Raw genomic sequence first — 17,668 nt, 5'->3', positions numbered from 1 at the left:
CGAAATTATAGCGATAAGCCCCCCACGAAAATTTCTCACTGCAAAATCTGGCAGATTCTTTGGAGGGGTCTTAACAGCAGTTCAAACTTAGAAAATGATATTAATCAAACAAAATCTTAAACAAAATCAAAAGCATAAAGCCACAACGAAATAACCAGACTTAATTATCATCGTATGAATAAGGAATACAAACACTTGAATGTTAAAACAGAAGAAGCGAAAACATCAGAACCACAAAATGGAAGAACTTGTTAATTCATCCAACCCACAAAAATTCTGGTCAACACTCAAGAACTTATCAACAAAAAGTGCAAATTCGCAAGATTTGTCTGTTCCAGTCGGCAAATTATATACTAACTTTCAGAACCTACATTCAAAACCAGATGGTGGTCAATACTCTGAGATTCAGTTAATTATTACATTCGTATACAGTGGATAAACCCGTTACTGAATCAGAGTTTAGGAAAGCCGTTAAATTGTTGAAAAAGAAGAAAGCAGCGGGTTTTGATAAAATTCGAAACGAAATGTCAGTCAAAAAGCTGTATTAATCATTTAAGTGCTCCTTTGGTAAAACTCTTCAATTTCATTATATCAAAAGGTACCTTTCCTGATAGCTGGTTAACCGGCATGATAACCCCAATTTTCAAATCAGGAAATAGATCAGACCCTTCAAATTACAGAGGCATTTGTGTTACAAGCTGTTTAGGAAAATTATTTTGCTCTATCCTGAATACAAGATTAAACGTATATTTTCACGATCAGAATATTTTACACTCTTCCCTGATTGGTTTTCTACGCGGATACCGAACAACATATCATATCTTTATTTTGATGAGAACTCTTATTGATAAACATGTTAACAATGAAAACAGAGGTAAACTGTTCTGTTGTTTCGTCGACTTCCTGGTCCAAAAACCGTTTGACTCGGTATGGTATGATGGTTTACTGTCAAAATTCATACACAACAAAATAGGTTGGCGCTTTTTTGGCCTTCTCTCAGATGTGTACTCAAAATTAAAATGTGTCATCCGATATGGTGATAAAAAAACAATTTCTTTTCTTTTGATAGAGGGGTAAGACAAGGATGCATCCTTTCCCCTCTCTTGTTTAACCTATACAATATGTATAATATAATATGTTTAAGAAATAAGTCAGAGAGTATGTGATTAAGAAATAATTGTAATAGTTTTAGTTCATATCAGTTCGTAAAACAGGAAGTCCGCCTTCCTTATTCTTTACATCTGCTTAGATTATAAAGCGGAGATCGTCTAAAAGCTCTACAGAGCTTGCTGGATCTCCTGCCTTGTAGTAATATAATAGGTTATGCTTGTACAAATGAATGTATTGTAAATAAAGGCACTTCTTCTATATTCAAATGTACTGCCGACTATTTTAGACTCTCAAGACACGAACTCAATTACACTACCGAATTGCTCTCCACTTAATTGCAGATGACTTAGTTCTGATATTTAGAAGTGCCGCCGATCTCCAGAAGCAATTAAGTACTCTTTAAAATTATTGTGAGAAGTGGCCTCTATCAACGAATTTGAAGAAAATCGTAAATCAACTCGAGAAAAATACATATCTTCTCTCTAAATGGAAAAGAAATGAAAATGCCGAAGAATACACTTATCTAGGTACAACCTCAGTTAGTTCAAACAGAAATTTTTCAACCTGAAAACAACTCATCTTTATGTAATAAACTTTTCGAAACCCTCTTTCTTCCCATATTTATGTTAGTATAGTTTGGAAGTTTGGGGAGCATATGACAATCTTGACCTCGGAAAATAAGAAAAAGATCCCGTGGAAAGACTCTATACGCAATTTTATAAGAACTATCTTGGTTTAAACAGAAGGACCCCGAATGTGGCATCTCGAAACGAAATGTGAAGGCTGTCTATGAAATTAAACATATATTTATTGATTCTTAAATTTTTGATCCATCTCGAAAATCTTCCAGAAAATATTATTGTGAGACAGTGTCTCAAACTCTCAGTTCAACTGGCAGATGCCAAAAAACAAATCCTTCCTGAACTTTGTTTTTGAAATTCTACAGCTCTTTGGTTTTGTAGATAGAATCGAACTACACGATTTAAATTCATCAATGGGGCAAAATGTCCACATGAACTAACCCAAAATAAAACGAAAGATAATCAACTCTTTGCGAACTCGCCTAATGCAATCGATTCAATAAAATAAGAAACTTCAATTTAACTCTTTTTTTAAAATGACTCAAGACGCTTCTATTCCCCATGATTTACAAAGCCACTTTGGTACTTGAATAGACCATTTTAGATGGATTAAAATTCATACTTGGTTGGGAGGCTTGGGGGAATAAAACAAAAGAAATGTGTTATTCATTGCTGAGCCTCAAGATGATTTCTTTTGTTTTACTCCCCTAAGCCTCCCAGCCAGGTATGAATTTTAATAAATCAGAATTAGTCTATTGTAATGTTTGTGTACGCAATGTATTATTTCTCCTGGAAACCATTTTTACTCCAGTGTATCCACTCTCCACTTTATTGGCAACTTTGTACAATTTAATTAATGCCAATTATTATTCATTCAAAATATTTCCCCGATTTTGATTGCCTAAAAGCGGACGCATAATTCACCATAAACAGTTACTGATCACTAAATTTGCAAGAATTTTGTGTTTAGCGAGGAAATGACGTCAAAAATGCAGCGTTTTTGCAGGTTAATGAACCGTTAACCGAGAAGACCTGGGACGAGGTCGTGTTGTTTTGGTTGTGGAAACAAATATGGCGGACATTTCACTCGTTTCAAGAGTAAAAACTAGGCGAAATAATGGCTAGAAACATGGCAAGAACTGCAAGAATACAACTCGAAGGGCGACATCTGCTATTTGGAGAATATTTGCGAAGCTGAACAACCATGAACATGCACTATCGAAGATGAACATAACATCGATGGATCGATGGAGGTAAGCATGTTTTAGCCATGAGTGTGTGAAATGGGAGGAGGTACTCAACAAAGTTTAGTAAGGCAACGCTCCTCCCCAAGGTCCAACCCCCTACCCCTCTACATACAATTTTTGACAGAAAAGGTACCCCTGTTGTATACCTTCTATCAAAAAATGGTAACCCTTTCACATAGACCTAGTCTTTAAAATATGATCATTTTGTTAACTTTTTCACCCTTTGATATATAACAACTTGTGAAATCCCTATCCTTGCATATAAGGCCTAAAAAAGGTGAACTTAATTCGGGCAGGGCCGTGTCCTATAGGTCATTATAGGGAGCATTCCCTCCACTGACGAATGAGGGCTTGGGAAATAAACCTTCTGAGAGACGGTTTCGCGCACTCTCTACTACAGAGCGTATTCAACCACGTGGCCAGCATCTATGGTAATTTATGCGAACGAAAGAAAGTTTTTACATAAGAAAAGAGTTCAATTCCCACAAGGGTTGTCTTGGTACAACAACATGGCTGCTGTCTCATTGTTTTGCAACACCAATATGGCCACCATGACGTTATGTGAATGCGTTTTGATAGGGGAGTAGAAAAGTGTTTCTGTGATAAAAATATTACTATATGTGCCTGTCTGCTAGTTTCTCAAATGTGTGTACAGTCGATTCAGTCACAGTCAGAAAATTGGAGCGGAGTGTATGCTTCGAGCGAAAAAAACATTAAAAACTGTTAATGAAGATTTGGGTCCACCTTTTAGAACGGGAAATAAACCTTCTGGGACGGCCTAGAACGGGTGCCAAGGATCATGCGGGGAACTTCTCAGAGAGAAAACAAACAAAACAAACATGTTTTCACACTGTCCACAAGAAGTTCATGCCTGTACGTGAATTATAGATTCAATTGACCACGAGTCATTTGTGATTCTGTCTTGATATGGATCTATAAGGAATGTACCATGGCAAAACAAAGGCTAGTCTTCCTCCGGAATTGAAGTTTCCCAGGGTTTTTGTGTCACCCGGTGGACACAGCATGAGAAGGATCAGAAGGACCAAGTCATTGTCCCCGAATAGTTGAAAAAATGATTTTGTCATCGTTAATATACTCGTCCTTTCTTGATTATTGACTCGATATGAGTCACTTAATTCTATCGTCATGTTCGCGACACTTATTGTTCGCCACACTTAAACTGGCAATTCGGGAATCAGTTTTGCTTCGTTAACGGAGAGTTTCATTGTATTATTTTCAAAATTATTCAAAATTTGATATTCAATCCAAAAACAAAAAACACAAAACAGCCCTCCGAGCGCGAAATTCACCGGGGGTTTCGAGAAACGGCCGCCTTAGTCTCGCAATCATGATGAGAAGTATCTCGATCAAGGGCCGTCGGAGAATATGACCAGGGCCTATTGATGTATCTATCTTATTTTCAAGGACGATATAATGCTCGGTACTACCATGTTTATCTTTATAGTTCTGGCCTAACTTGCTCAAAATTCGAGAGAATTTTCCTGATACCGCCACTTGAAACGTGGGCGTTTTTTATTTGGGCGAATTTCAGGCCGTCGCGTATTTTTTACGTTCTTTGGTGCATATAAAATACAGGCAGTGCATGAAAGGTCGCCTCACATACATTCCCTCTATTGTATTGACGCGCGTAAAATTTACATGCGCACACGCGTAAAAATTACTCGACAGTGGAACGGACGCATGCAGTAAAGAATTCAACTTATATTTTTGTTGGTAGTATTTCTCTTGATTGTTTATTCACTGAAAACACTTTGACTGAAGACAGTTCAATGTCTGAACTTCACTCATTTTTATGGGAAGAGTCGTGGTGCAACAAATTATGATCAGAGGGGTACCTAATCTTGTTACCAGATCAGATCGCTAAAAAGGCAATAGAGTCTGTCAGTGAACAGGCTAATATACCGACTTAAAGTAGAGGATCAGTGCAAGCGACACCCCTTCCACCTAAGCGTATGAAATCCCGCGTTCTTAGCGTTGTAGGGCTCTTATTTAAAAGAACTCTTACATAGAGAAACAGTTGGTAAACGTGTTATTTTACCATGCAATTCGATGGCGTGAAGTAAATGTCACTGTACTCGTCTTTAAGTTATAAGTAAGCTGAATTTTAGAGCTTTTTTTCTCGTTCCCGCAAGAAGGACAAATTAAAACTATTACTTAATACACACAGTCCTTTTTGGGGGAAAGGTTAAATTTTTTGCGAAAGGATTTAAAATTTTATTCATGCATTCATTTATCTATTCATTTTGTTAGAACTGAGATATGTGCTTGGAAAAGATTTTTTTAAATACGTTAGTGCATACAACGTTTTTTGGCGTTTGGCTGAGTAGTTTTGATAGAGTTTTTGGTAAAACATAGTCTACTTACATTTCAATCATCAGCTAAAAGGTTTTCCCCTGGTTTGGATATGGAAACAAAGTTTTTTTTTTATCACTAATAACTGTTTTTGTAAAGAAGTATAAAACAAGAAATGTTGTGAAAATCAATATTTCACGGCAGCAATGAGCAAGGTATGTAAAAAGTCTCCGTAAGAGAACTTCAAAAGTAGTTCAACAATTTTCCTTTCCCTTTTTTTCTTCAGAAAAAAGAACCCTCTCTTTTCTATTATATTTTCTGTGTTCTAGCCGGCGTTTTTCAATATTCATGGTGGACCTGTAAAGCTTGCTAGAAATATCATGCAACCGAGTGTCTCACTCACGAAATGTCCCCGGTGGAATTAAGGGAGGGGGAGGGAAGCGAGGAGAGATTGAGTAACTATTTTTTTTTGGGGGGGGGGGGGCTGGATGAACACAGGCTAGAGCGCTGTTTGCATTATATCATTAGGCTTTCCTTTTCTTGTATTACGACTCTGACTCCGTCGCCACTGAAAACAAATCTTGAATTTCAAAGTGTTGGCTTGTTAACAGGCCAATCAGTGGGTTTAGACGAGGAGATTGGGATATCGACCTGGGAGAAAATTGGGGGCGCTTTCCACTCAGCCCCAAATTTAAGAAATTTCGCCAAGAAATTAAATGAAACGGACCATTTCGGTTCGGGCAGACCGGAATATTTGGGACCACCTACCGCTCTTCTGTTTCTTCATTCACGATTACAACAACAACAATATAAGCTTTATTTGCATGACTATAATTATGTAGTTACAGTATTCCAAAAGCTTTAACATAAAAAAACAAACAAACAAACAAACAAATTATAACAATGATAATGCAATGCAATGATTACTATAGATAATCAAGTGTCATCAGCATGATTTGATAACAAATTATTACGTAAATCATTACATAATGAGACAAATTTCAACAAATGTGAATTTACGGAAAAATTCTGAGAATTCATCAATTTAATTATTAATTCTTTGTAAGATAGCTGATTAAAGTCGACAAAATTTTGTTTGATTTGATTGTAGAATTTCTCCCTTGGGATTGAGTATTTTGGACAATGGAAGAGAAAATGAAATTCGTCTTCAATTATACCAGAGTTACAAATAGGACAGAATCTATCGTTGCGGGAAGTTTGATTGTATCTTCCAGTTTCAATCATGAGTTTGTGGTTACTTATACGAATTTTCACTAAATCTTTCCTATTAGCAGAATTTCTTATTAAGTCTAGATAACAATATGGCGAATGTTTGTGAATCTCTGTACGAATCCTCCATTTGTGAGTATAGAAGAGCAGACTTAGCTATTTTATTGAGGCACCCATGCTCACCAACCACAGATAGATGACTTTATAAAGATTTCGTGAATGATTCGGCCATTTCTCAGGTGATTTCCGTTTTATTTTGACTTCTGTTGTGTTTCTTTTTGGAGCGAATGGAACTAACGCGGTGGCCTGGGTCAGGTCTGTACAACAAGAACGGTATGTAGAATTTTTAAAATTTGAAACCAGAATTTTTGTTGAAAGGATAAAGCACAGGGATCACTGCAACAGTAGACCCAAATCACTAGCGATCTAGGTAACCTGGGAGGGTACCCGGGGATACCCAAAACACTCAAGTAATATGAGAAGGGGATACCCACATCACTAGTGATTAGGGTACTAGAAGGGATCCCCAAATAGGAGGAGACCAAAATCACGATGACGGCCCTTTTTTGTTGGGGGTTAGGGAAGAGACTAACTATATCGGTCCTACAAAAGCTAATAAAAATATTTTAATGATTTTCAAATAACCCATGCAGGACCTTCCTTTCCTTTCCTTTCCTTTTTATCCCTCACTTTCACCCCCTGGGTTCAGTTCTTCGAAGGCCGATTATATAAGCGCTAACCCGGAGTTAAATTTTTATCCCAGTTCCTTTTTGTTTTTTTTTCAAAGACATTCTCCCAAATAATTTTCTCTATTTTTTGAGCATCCAGTCATCAAATTTAAGGGAAAAATAATAAAACTAAATTTGTTTTTAAAGTTTTCATATGTGAATTTAAATTTCGCACGAACCCTGGGTTATCTTCACCCCCCCCCCCCCCCCCCCCACGCCACTAACATCCTGTTATCCTGTTCTGCAATGCACCCTGTCAATAGTCCTTCGTTGTATTTGTTCAATTTATTAAAATTAATTCTTGGTCACCATCCACATGTATAAACGTTTAGAAAAGGCATTTCCGCGGGTACTTCTCCGCACAAGGAAGCTGTCATTTGTTCTCTTGAAAACCTCAAAAAAGCAGTGACTACTTCAGTGGTGTAAAAACATTGTCGTTCAAAACAACACAAAAACAACTCGCACTTTTGCGTTTACAGTCAGAGCGTTGTATTATAAAAGAAATTTAGCAAGGACAATGCGACTTGAGTCAAGGAAGAAAGAGCTCCCACGACGGGAAAAAAATTAAATTAAAAGTTAAGTGAAATCGCGTTTCCGATCCAAGTTGAATTAAAGTTAAACTTTTACTGGCTACTAATTTTGACAAAGAATTAGAGTCACTTTTTTGTTATTAAAGGGTGCTAAACTAAAATGATATAATAAATTTTGAACACGTTTGACAGATCTGGGTAGTAGTGGAGTGGTTAAGTGGTAGATGGAAGCCCGGGTTCGATTCTAGGTTGGGGTTGATCGAGATCGCACCTTAAGTTCAGCTTTTCCTTTACCTCATCAAAAGTTTTTTTTCTTGATAACATTTACATCGAGTTTTCAGACAATTTCAAATAGGTTTTGATTTCTCATGACAATGTTTAATTGTTTGTGTAACCATTTGATTACTTCTGAAAAGAACTGCTTTGTCCAAAACGAAGACACAGAAGGTGTGGCTGAGTCACTGATTTATTTTGTTTGGAGCATATAGACTGCAAAGTGCGTTTGCCGCGTACAAAAAAAGCAAAAAAAAAAAAAATCAAAATAGCTAGCAGTAGATCTACCGTATTTTCTACCCAAGCTGTTTTAAACTAAGTGAAAACAGATAGAACTAAGCCACACAGCCTAATACATCATTATCCATGCAATAATCTCATACTGTTCATCAGAAACAGTTTAGTATATGAAAAGAGTCGAAACATGTATTCAATATATAAAATTTGATAGGACTTTACGGAAATCTTTCACGGTTCAGGATAGGTCTACTGTCACTCTTTATTATGAAAATCAGTGTATAAATCTATAATCATTATAGTGAAAATTTTCAGAGTGGCAAGCAGTCAGCGTCGTAGTGTAAGGGAGACAGCGCGGTAGGTGAGCCCGGGTTCGATTCTCGGCTATAAATTTTTTTGAATATTTTTGTAATAAAATTGGTGCAGAAAAGTTGACAACCTGTGTACCAGCTTACTCGTGTTTGCTTCCCGATTTGAGAGTGAAGTGGTGTATTTTTCCTGATTTTTTTAACGGCCCGTTTGTGTACCAGCACGTTTATCGACATAATATTCTAGCGGAGGCAAAAACTAGAGATAACTTGCAGTTACAGCCACTTTGTGCTTTCCATCAGAAAGCTTGAGCCTTCGAGCAAGCTCTCCGTATGGGGTAGTCGTGAGAAGTCACGCGCGTAAGCACTAGAGTCGAGATTGCACTCGAAAGGACACGCGAGTGCGAGGAGGGCGTCCGCTCTCAATTCATGGAGAGCAAGCTTCAGCACCAAAAACGGGGATGGCGCGAGAACGTCCTCTAAAAAACTGAATTGGCGCCGTTTCAAACTTCATGGTGAGTTTTTCTGAAATTAAATTGTTAAGGACGGTATTCAAGTTCAAATAAAGAGAAAACGACATTTCTCTTATGGTGGTTAAAGCCCTCCATAAAATGTGAAATTGGAACATTTAACGTCCATCTTAGTCGTTTAGAGATTGCAAAGAAATGTCACTGGGATGCACCAGAAACCCGTTACTTTTTTGACGTTCCTCTTGTCTTCTCCGTTCACCGGAGTTTAGCTCCTTATTATTAAAATGCACACCCGCGTTTTCTTAGGGAGACTGTACTAAAGTCAGTTAAGAAAGGGAAGAAAAAATCGTCGTTACTACGCCCTTTATAAAACGTCGCTTTTTAAAATTTCACGCCGTAAGTGACAGCAAAGAAACATACCAAAAGTGTGATGTACTTTCAGAGTTCAGTGTGCGGCATATTAAACCCATGGCTTTTTTATGTTTTCGTTGTTGCTGCCCTGTTTAACTACGTCTTCATTGCCTAACTACACTCTTGTATTTTAAGAATTTCAGGGATTTATGTGTCCACTATGTTCCTAATCTTGTGTGCGCCTTGTTTATGACACCTCGAATCATGAACTCCGCCTCTGTTAAAAGCGCGTATGCATAAAATTAAGAAAAAAACGATTGCAAGTTGTAGTATTTTTAAAATTGGACCCCTCAACTGAACACACTTTAATGTCTTAAGTATTTCCTTGCTCTTATGGCAACAGTCGAAGTATGAAAAACAGTGGCGTGCATAGTATCCCACGGCCGCGTCAGAGTGGTTAGCTCACGGCTCTCTTTAAGATCACCCGGTGGCTCCTCTCTGTCTTCTCTCGCGGGCTTCTGCCCAATGTCATGCGCAGGATACGTCACTCGCACTCGGAAAGTTTCATCCGCTTCAAACTAGCCTGTCCTCCGAGTATCTATCCTTTTTCTTAAGCACAATTATTCAGTGGAACAATTTGTCTGCCTCTGTCTTTAGCGAACACTGCCCTTTTGATACTTTCAACGCGCATGTAAACTGCCTAAATCACTTACCTGTTTAATAGCCTATTAAGTTAACTTTTTTTTCTGTATTTCTTTTTCTTTATTTCTATTTTGTTTTTGCTGGCCAACCCAGCCAATAATTCTCAAATGTGAGGTGTACGCTGTAAACGGTAAATGTAAATGTAAATGTAAATGAGTGAGACCTGGTTACGAAAATATACAGCACGCACCCAAGAAAACCAGGGTTCCCAATCATATAGAATTCTTCTTCATTGCAATTTTTTAGTCTATCAAGGAAAATAAACCCGCATCTGCAGGTTTGAACTTTTTTCGTATGTGGCGTGCATGTCTTTTTCGCAGTTTTGGATTCACCCCCGTTGCGTCAGATCTGTATAGTTCTGTTAAGCGATTGGTTTCTTTGCTGGTAATTCATATTCATGAAAAATGCGAAAAGTGTCACATTCCAAATGAGGTACCATTTGAATGAAAGCGTTGTAGTTGTCGGATGTTAGAGAATTTGTCTTTAAAAAAAGGGCAACGGGAGAAATTTAGACGGCAAAATGAGGGGAGAAGTCTTCAAACGAGTTCAGTGGAAGGTAAGCGAACTGGTTTCAATGAATACTGTGTAAATTTTGCGACGAAAACTGAAATAATTTGTGTTTAATTCAGAACTGAAGAGAAGAAGTACGAAGGTGTTAAACAAGGGAGTGGAATATAAGAAGTAAAGAGAGAATTCAGAGAGAGAAGAACTAAAGGTAAGCGCAGTTTCAAACGAATTTCTTAAAAACTACAAGAAATTTTGGTATTTTAGTGAAAAGGCCAAAACGTGCACCTATGTGGTCATTTTTTGCACTGAAGATAGACACGCAAAACCGCTCATAATTTGCTTCTTTTGGATTGATGAAAACACTTTGCAGTTTATGCGACTACGCATAAGCAATTGCGTACGTCGAACATTTATGCGTTAGAATGTTTTAGAACCTGTATAAAATTTGCCCAATTTTTTTCCCTTCACTCCAATTTACGAACTAATACAGATAATCAATAAATGTTAATTTAAGCAGAAAATATAAGTCAAAACAACATGTCCACCTTACCAATCAAACTTTTATTTCTTTTTTTCAGATTACTATCACACGATGTGGAAGATACTAGGGAAGATGAAGGAGGGAAATATCTCAATAGAAGGATAGAGGACAAATACAAGACTTAACAAGGAGAAAACGCTTCAAAGATAAGAAATTTAAAATTTTAATGATATTAACAAAGTGGTGGCTGAAGGTGCTAAATACGCAATTTTCTAAGGGAATGTAACACCTAACATGCAGCGGAATTGCCAATTGGCTTCAGGGTATTGAGGTTAGCAAAAACGGGTCAAGCGCAGAAACTATATTTATGCGCTAAATCAGTTTTTATCAGCCACCATTTACGTTTAGTTTAGTTACCAAAAGGAACTGAATGTTATGCGCCTAAAATATCATTTCAGTCAAAATCATAAGCTGTACTGATATTACAAACACAAATACGTTACAATGGAGAAAACAATGATCACACTATAGTATTTCGCCCACAGACTAAAAAGCTAAAGTTGTCGTGAATAGCGCGACAACAAGACAGTAAGCACTGTCGTGCTGGAGAATGATCAAGTTCATTTGAACGTTAATGCCCTCAACTGCTAACGAGGATCTTACCCACAGACTGGAAAGTTAGAAACACAAATTGTATTTTAAAAATTGACTCTAAGCGCAAGGGTTGCGAAGAAATTTTGAGCGATCTCGCTATTATAGCTTCATATTTATAGTTTACGTTTTTTTTCTCAAACCAAAATCTTGTTAGCTTGATACAATTCCTTCGAAAAAGCACCATTATTCCTTTTAGATAAATTGTCAAATGCTTGCAGTAATGCTTACTTTTTGGACGTCACAGCTCAAGATCTCTTCTCGTCAGTTCCTTTTGGTTGTTATAACGACGGTGATGAGAAAGACAATATTACTTGAGTGGCAATGTGAGGCTATATCAAAAAAATTTAAGGTCACAAATGGTTGCCTTCAGTGCAAGAATATATCAAAAATGCAAACTGCTGCGCACTAAGACTTCAATTTTTATGCTAGAATCTAAGACATGCTTTTAGGAGAGTTTTATAGATCGTGAGAATTAATAAGACTTGTTTGACAGTGCCACCTTATTAATATTACCTTCTTTGCATCGTCCAACTATAAATCAGTCGTCCGACAAGAGAACAGATATCTCTACAACGTTGTAACTTTTTTGAAAATAAAACGATGAGGGGTGGAGGGTTGGGGTAAGGTTTGACCTCGAAGGGTCTCTGTTCTTTTGTCGGTACCACGAGCTTAACTGATAAAACCCTCATGTCTGGATTAAAACATTCCAATTCAGTTTATAAAGACCATATAAATCAAGTATTTTGTATCAAAATCGTTCTTCGAGTTCACAGAGTCTGAAACGACATGGCATAAGTAGTTTTGCCAGATTATTTCAGCCATTTAAAAAGCCATGTTTAAGGCTAGTTAATCTAAAAAAAAAAGTCTTAAGGCGTAGATTTATTTTCAGTGTTTCTTTCACTTGTCTTAGTTCGAGTTGATGAACTTATGCTTCTCCTTTGCTATTCTCTGAACATTCTTTTGGGAGAAAAAATTGTAGGTTAGCAATGGCTTTGCAAACTTTTAAGAGAAACAAACATGGCTTTCACTAGAACTCAGTTTTAAAACAGCGACATATATTCTTTTGTTTTTTCTTTTTTCTTGAGTAGTAATGTAGGAGAGTAACGCTGAAATTCGAATTTCTGGATTGAATTTTCTTTTTTTTAAAAAGATCACATTTGGAATAAAATGTGCTTCCAAAGAGGCATCTAATTACGCACGAACCTGCTGTGTTGACCGAGTTTTGAGTGTCATAGACCTTGATGCAAAAGAAGAAAAGGTGAACAGATAACACAACACAATTGGTCTCGGTTAAACTTTATACGATCCAAAATTCTAAGCCATAAAAACGAAACAAGCATTTCGATTACAAGTTAGCTCTTTAACCAACTTTGATCACCCTATTGGCTAAAACACGTCATGGAGTTATTAAGAAATTTATTTCTTTGGCCATTGTTGATTACATCATTACTACTTTCCGCAACAAGACTTTGCAAAATGACTGGATATGACTTGCAATTGCATCTAAGGTACAGAAATAGCATTTGAAATAAAGAAACAGAGATAAGATATTGTTCATGCACAAAAACGTTTTTATGTTACCCGTGAGTTTTACAGGTTCTTACACCGAGGATAAGCCGATTTGATACAATCTGATTTTAAAGAAAAAGGTATCTGGCGTAGAGTTCAAGGACTTTTTAAGATTATACGAACCATGCGTATTACCAAGCAAGTTTTTGTTAGTAGCAGTTTAGAGGCACTATGGAAAATATTCAATAACTTGATCCAAAATTCTAAGACATAAAAACAAAACAAGAATTTCGATTAAAAGTTGCGTCTGAAATGGCAGATCTAATTATTTGTGGAAAAATTCCTTAGAAATGGATTAATCACCTGTGTTTAGTTTAATTCCTTATGGCGTAAATATTACCAAGCAATTTACTCATACAAGTTTTTGCTAGAAGCAGTTTAGAGGCACTATAGAAAATATTCAATAACCTCATACGAGAAAATTTATGTCCACAACTACCAGTTAAAAAAATTTTGTCACCAAATTTTCGCCTCAATTTTAGCAAAAAATGATGTACACGAAATTTTAAGAGGTGGAAAAAACAAATATAACTACATTGAAAAAAAAATAGAAAAAAAAACTAAGGAAATGTGTCTGTAATGTGAAGAAATTTTAAAAAATCGCCAAATCGCACAAAAAGCAAAAATAACAAATTAAGCAAAATATAAGGGTTATAAATCAGAGAGGAAAAGTGGAACCCTTCAGCTTACTATCCAAAACATTAATGCGCAATCACGGTCTTTAGGGTGAAGGTATGCTTCAGCAAACAGTTCCTTTTTTCAAAAATTAAAATATTAACCTTAGCTTTAAAACATCAGCTTTTTAATCCGTCAATATTAACATTCCAGATGCATTCAAAGACATCGAAAAAGGAACTTGAAACCAAAACAAATAAAATAAAACAAATAAAAAACTAAGTCAACCACGCTTTTCATCAAATTCAGTTGAAAAAGACCATGAATTTTGCTTATAATAAAAAGCAGCCTCTCGTCAAATTGAACTTAAAATTTATTTTTGTAACAAAGCAAGAAAAAAGAACACACAACACCGGCCAAAAAACAGCCCTTTCCTGTCTGCGCCATTTTGAGTAATTATTACGTCATTTGACCGCTGCAATCGTTCCCTTGGCTCTTGGCAATAGTGACAACGAAAAGCAGCGTTATTGTTTTCAATGAAAGCTTGCAAAAAATTTAAGAGAGATGGCCGACAAAAATTGTAGAGAGATTTTTCTAACCATTCACACATTTTGTTCCTTCGATTTCCGGATCTTTTCCGATGGTTTGGAATAAAAATCTACTTCGATAGAGGCATCTAATTAAACGTAAGACAGCTGTGTTGACCAAGTTTTGAATGTCATAGACCTTGATGCAAAAGAAGCAAGTTTGACTACGTCATTCCAGTTGATGAATTTTATTTTTCCCTGAAAATTCTTTTGGTAAAAAAAATTGCCAATTATCTGTGGTTTGAAAAATTTTTAGCAAAACAAACATGGCTTTCAGAAGAACTCAGGTTAAAAAGGGCAACATGTATTTTTGTTTCTCATTTTTCGTTGTCCTGGAGTAGCAGTATCGGATAGCAACATCAGTAGAAAATTGAATTTCTGGATAACTTTTTTCAAAGAAAATGAAGAACCATGCACGTTTGGAATAAAAATCTGCCTCGAAAAAGGCATCTAATTAAAAATAATCGAGCTGTTTTCACCACGTTTTGAGTGTCAGACTTGAAGGCAAAAGAAGAAAAGGTGACCAAAGTTTCAATAAGTCATCCCAGTTTTCCCTTTAGTAGAAGAAGAACTCATTAATCCAGTTATTAAACGAACAATATGTTTGGCAGGGAACGAAATAAGCTCTCGGTCTGTCTTTATTTGTTTTAAGTTACCTAGGCAAAAACACAAAGAAAGCATTTCGATTAAAAGTTAGCTCTGAAATTGATGAACCAAGTAATTTTTTTAGAAAAATTCCTTCGAAGATTACCAAGCACGTTGGCCATCGAATTTTCGCCATAATTTCAGCAAAATAGCAAAAAATAAAACAGAATTCAGAAAAAACGGAAAAAAAAACAAAACTAGGAAAATTCTTCTCGGACGTGAAAAACTTGATGGCAAAAATAAAATTGCACAAATAGAAAGAATAATATATCAGAAAGGAAAAGGGGCCACCAAGGAGGTTGCAATTATAGACAAAATTACAAAAATAACAAATTTAGCGAAAGTTAATTGAGAAAGTTAAAGAGGGTCCCTTGAAAGGGTCACGTAATAAACAAAAATTGCAAAAGTAACAACAATATATTTTCCTGTTAAAAGTGTATTCATAACCAAAGATGGTACTGTTTTTCAGTCCGTAGCTTTTCCTTAATAGATTGGAACAACTTTACGCACTAAGAAGAACTACCAATTTCCAGATGATAAAAACTCTCACAGTTTCAAAATTTTAAGGCATAAGACAAAAGCAAAAATGGTTTACATGATATCTACTGTGATCCTTTATTCTGTATGTGTGCCGGCATCTTGTTCCGAAAGTGAATAGATTTCAAACATGACTAGAAATATTGACAGAGTTGAAGTGGTGGTACATAATAATTTCAAAAGGATAAAACTTATCATGGAACAAACATGATCGGCTATCAACTGGACCAAACTTGAGATACAGATGCAAAATGTTTTCCTCACAACTAGATTTTCAAAAAATAAAACTGAAAATTGTAAAGCTGTTCAATAACTTTGGGCAATTTTGCGTGACATGAAATCACAATACGTTTACATTAGTTCAAGTGTTTCAGCACCGTCTCCAAGTAGTCAAGACTGAAATTATGCTGCAATATTTATAACTATCATCATCATAAAAAAAACTATAAATAAAAGTACAGTAGGTAAAGGAAAGCAATAGGAGGAAACTGAATTCCCATACAAAAACTGCCCTCCAAAACTAAAAGATAATACAATTAAAAATAGAATATCTAATAGATAGCCATGAATTATGTAAGGAAAAAAAGAAACAAGAGGAACTACTTAAATAATTAACAAAAATAAAGAAATTCCAAATGGTAAGAAATAATAAAATAATCATGACTAATTACAAAGATAATTAAGTAATCAAGTTTTAAAAGAAGAGGTACCATTTAGATAAAAAAAGCATTCAAACAGAAGGAGAGGGGCCTGTATTTTCGACAGTAATTCTTTAAAAAATAACTGACACATTTTGAAGAAGTAATCACTCGTTCGTTTATACTATCTTAGCATGCGACAATAAGTCACATACTAAGTTATAACAATAATCGCTTAATAAACTATGGAAGGACAGGAAAGAAATACAAAAAGGTCATAATGAGGCATCAAAGCAAAAAGTGGACTGTGATGTTCCATTAATAGTTTCAAATTACAGCACCGCAGAGTTAGTTAAAATTATGCCATGTAATTTGTGTATAAGAAGTGTTTAGTTGGTTTAGTAAGTCTAGTGAATGAAACTGGTGTAGTCAGAGTAGTATCTATAGTTCGTGTAGTCTATGTAAACTATGTAGTCAGTTTAGGCAGCATAGTTGATGTATTCAATGCAGTCAGTGTAGTCAGTCTAGTTGGTGATAGTCAGTGTATTCGGTGTTAGACAGTGTAGTCAATGTAGTCATTGTACTCGGTGCAGTCGATGTAGTCATTGTACTCGGTGTAGTCGGTCTAGTTGGTGTACTCAGTGTTAAGCCCTTTAGTCGATGTAGTTACTGTAGTCAGAGCAGTCTGTGTAGTCAGTGCACTTGGTGTCCTTGGTGTAGTTGATGAAGTAAGTGTAGTTGGTGATAGTCAGTGTACTCGGTGTTAGACAGTGTAGTCATTGTAGTCATTGTACTCGGTGTAGTCAGTGTAGTTGGTGATAGTCAGTGTACTCGGTGTAGTCAGTGTAGTCAGTGTACTTGGTGTTAGGCAGTTTAGTCAATGTATTTGATGCAGTCACTGTAGTCGGTGTAGTTGATGTAGTTAATGTAATTGGTGTACCCAGTGTTCTGAGTCGGTTTACTCCGTGTAGTCAGTGTTTGATAACCCAAATAATCAAAATCAGCTTATTAATCTCATTGTATTTGAATACTGTATGGTTCTTGTTACCCCACTCAGAAGGCATCCCATTAGCTCTTCTTGTTGTATAATCAGTAACCCTACCACAATTTAACTTTAATTGGTGCAACAAACAGGTTCACGTTTCATCATAAAAATGCAGAATCATGCGTCACCATTTTTGAACTGTAAGTTAATTTGCACAGTACTATATACGCCAAAATGTTGAAAATCACTAACTATCAATTATTAAAGTGGTAAATGTTAATTCACTCGGCCCCAATAACTCGAACCTGTTTCCCCTCCAGAGTTCAAGTTACTGGGGTTCTGCTGTGCTATGACCAAAATTTGAGGCTAC

General features: G+C 36.1%; 1 protein-coding gene across 1 annotated transcript in view; it reads left to right on the top strand.

The window, feature by feature from the left end:
• LOC140930604 (sperm microtubule inner protein 11-like) overlaps nt 1-17,668 on the top strand; it is a 287,809-nt gene that overhangs the window by 74,341 nt on the left and 195,800 nt on the right. The gene's annotated exons all lie outside the window — the stretch shown is intronic.

This window comes from Porites lutea, chromosome 3 (assembly GCF_958299795.1).
Source record: "Porites lutea chromosome 3, jaPorLute2.1, whole genome shotgun sequence".
NCBI classification, from domain to species: Eukaryota; Metazoa; Cnidaria; class Anthozoa; order Scleractinia; family Poritidae; genus Porites; species Porites lutea.
Note: the sequence above shows the minus strand (reverse complement) of the source record. Positions and strands in the feature narration are given on the sequence as shown.